Below are 3,283 nucleotides of genomic sequence, written 5' to 3'. Positions count from 1 at the left end.
TTAAATTGAAAATACCAAATTGGAATAAATAAACCAAATAATACCAAAAATATTTATTCGACTATAATTTTTGCCAAAATTGAACATAAAAATACCAATTTGATCTCTAAATACTGGAAAGCAAAAATTAGAAACGCCTGAGTTAACCATAGTTCAGTTAGTTAACGGGTATATAATTAACTAACTATAAAGTATTTAGGTTTCTTCTCATTTGCTAAATATTATATGGTGTTACAGTTAGTTTCAAAACGACTGGTATTTTTTCACAACAAATCAATTTGTGTTTCACAACAATTATTTTTGTATCTTTAATCGAACCTGTTTCAAAAAGAATATTTTTGTACCATATAAACTGTTTTTCAAAACTCTGTACTGGGATACTTCGGTTTTTTTTGACAAACTATTACTAAATATTTTTTCCTTTGCTTAACCCTCATTTTTTGTTCAAAATATTTACTCATAAAAAACAAAATAACGAACCCGATTTTTTTTTAATTTTACTTGACAAATAAATCTTGCACCAAAAATTTACTTGAAAAATATAAAAAACAAACTTGGGATTTAAATTTTGATTACCATAACACAAATTTTGCCTAAAAACGAAAACACGACTATATAATTCGATGTCGGTTTTTAAATAATCACCACGTTGTGTTTCATATAAAAATGAAAAGTATAAACGAGTAAAACCAGCATTTATAAAAACTTTAAAGACTTTACAATTGAAAAGTTTTATTTTTTATTTTTAACTGTTTATTTTATTTCAGACTGTTATGATGAATGGCCTTGTTTGTTTTTAAATGTTTGTCGTGTTATGTTATCGATGACTTTTTTAATTGTTGAATAAATAATAACTTATTATTAATTAAAATGTTGCATTATTTGATGCAATAATGTCCTTCATCACAACGTTTGTTTATTGTTATATTGTCGTTTATCTTATGTTTGTTTGAAATAGGTTGTTTTACTGACGTTTAGTTACAAAATGTATCACGAACCAAATAACGAACCTGGTAAATCGAAAAAGATTTGCCTAAATTCTGGGTGCTTTCCCGATTGTTTGTTCGATAATTGAAACTGTATTGATTTTAAAAGGGTTATAAACTATGTTCCGTTGTTGGTCCAATAAAAAGGAAAATAGAAAATAAAACAAATAGAAAATAGAAAATAATGGGAAATTAGGACAAAGGGTTTTATGAAATTTTGGAAACAGTACAGAGTTTTGGAATACAGTTTAAAATAAACTTGTTTCAATATAAAATGAGTTTGTCCAGAAATTTCCAAAATCACAATCCTAATTACCCACGTCACAATTTTATAACCAAAATGTTCATTTTCTCTTATAAATTCGTACGTTATAATACCACATTTTCGGCAATAATCATTTGTAAACTCATGGTTTGTCTCAAAAGAAATATTTGTGCTAGAGTTGGTGGAAAAAAGTCCGGCTCGATAAGAATAACTATATTTTATTATAAACAACCATTTATTATTAGTTTCTATTTTTATTACTATTTAATTTCATATAACTATCGAGCCAAACAAACAATTAAATTTAAAAATCGAGACGCTTCAATTTAGGAACGAATCCTGAATTTGTACATAATACTAATGTAAGTTAAACCATAATTATTTTCATTTGGTTAGACACGTTGACTTCATATTGAGATTGACTCAATTCACGCATAGATTGAATTATTGGCAAGCATCTTAAATAAACGCTGTGTTTTGTTAAACAACTCGATGATGTTTAAAAGTTCAAATTAGTTGTAATCAATCCATTGTTTTGCAATGCTGAGTTTTGTTTTTGAATGTTAAATTGTGTTGCATCGACTATATAAACAATTGAATGATTTGTTTTATACTTTTAATATTGCTTTTTATATGTTTGCTAAACCTTTATTTTTAATTCCAAAAACAAACTTTGTGTGGTTGCTATTGACTTTGTATTGTATCGACATAAACATGAGAATAAAATCTCTGTTTTCTATTCGAAGTGCCAATTTTTTTTGACCTGAATAAAAAAAATTCGAACAAAAATTTGGTTTTAATTTCCATTGTTTGGTTTTGTAAGTATTTTTATTTTTTTATTTTTTGTTTTTTAAGAGTTTTAATTAATGTTTTTGAAATAATACAAAATGTTTTCAATATTATGGCAACAAATATTATAATTTACTATAATTTGCAAACGAGCCAAACTTTTTTATCGAGCCGGACTTTTTTACACCAACTCTATAGTTATTAATTATTGTTTCAAAAAAATTGGAATGATTGCATTAATAGTTTTTATTGTTTCTAAACAAATAATTACAAATCACTGGTTAAATGAAGTTTTAATATATATCTTTTAATATATTATTATAATAATGTAGTAATTATTACAATATCAAACAATAAACATATTAAACAAAAATACAATATTAAATCTTTCATTGCAGACACTTTTCTTGTTACCACCCAAATAAAATGTGTTATAACTCTGCGTATTTCTGCCAAGGTAATATTTTTGAAACAACTAGAGATGTTTTGCACCATATCCATTATCGTTACATTAACCAAATTTCTTGAATTTTGATATGTCCCCTTCTTTTTCAAGCTTTCCCGATAGACGTTTAACAGCCGCTTCTCCAATTCTTGTTTCTGTCGTGTATTATTTCCAATCTCGTGTCTTTCCATATTTGGCATATTCTTCGGTCGTTTTTTCTTTGTGATTCTGTGACTTTTATATATATTCTTTTGGATATCCTGTCTGAAGAATTAGAAGTCGGTTGTATTTCAAGATGAGTTGGTAGTGGTGGTGGTGGTATAAGTGTTAAAGAAATATATTCAGCGCTTCTTCTCATTGCAAGTTGAATTGTTTGATTTGGGGAATTTGCATCCGGTTGGACAGTTGAGCCTACGCTCAAAAAATTGGTCAATGTCATCTCTATGTATAAATTCAAAAGAGTTGACGGCCATGCCGCAATACAATACAATCATTTTTAGGTTTTGATTTACCCACATTTATTCTGCTGAATGGATTAAGAAAGATTAATTATAATGTTTAATAATTTTATCTACATCATCATCTGAAAACTTGTTAGATTGTATATAATATTGTAATAATGGAATTACAAATCCTTTAATAACTCTTTCAGTATTATATTCTAATTTATTAAAACGTTCTATTAATTCTTTATTTTTAGCTTTTATTTCTTCAATTTCATGTAGTTTTACTCCGATTATGTCGATAACTTTTACTTTGATTATGTCGTTAACTTGTGTCGTGACTACATCGGTAAAA

Source organism: Entamoeba invadens, assembly GCF_000330505.1.
Source record: "Entamoeba invadens IP1 unplaced genomic scaffold scaff_1105074724549, whole genome shotgun sequence".
Lineage (NCBI taxonomy): Eukaryota > Evosea > Mastigamoebida > Endamoebidae > Entamoeba > Entamoeba invadens.
This window is presented reverse-complemented; position numbering follows the sequence as displayed.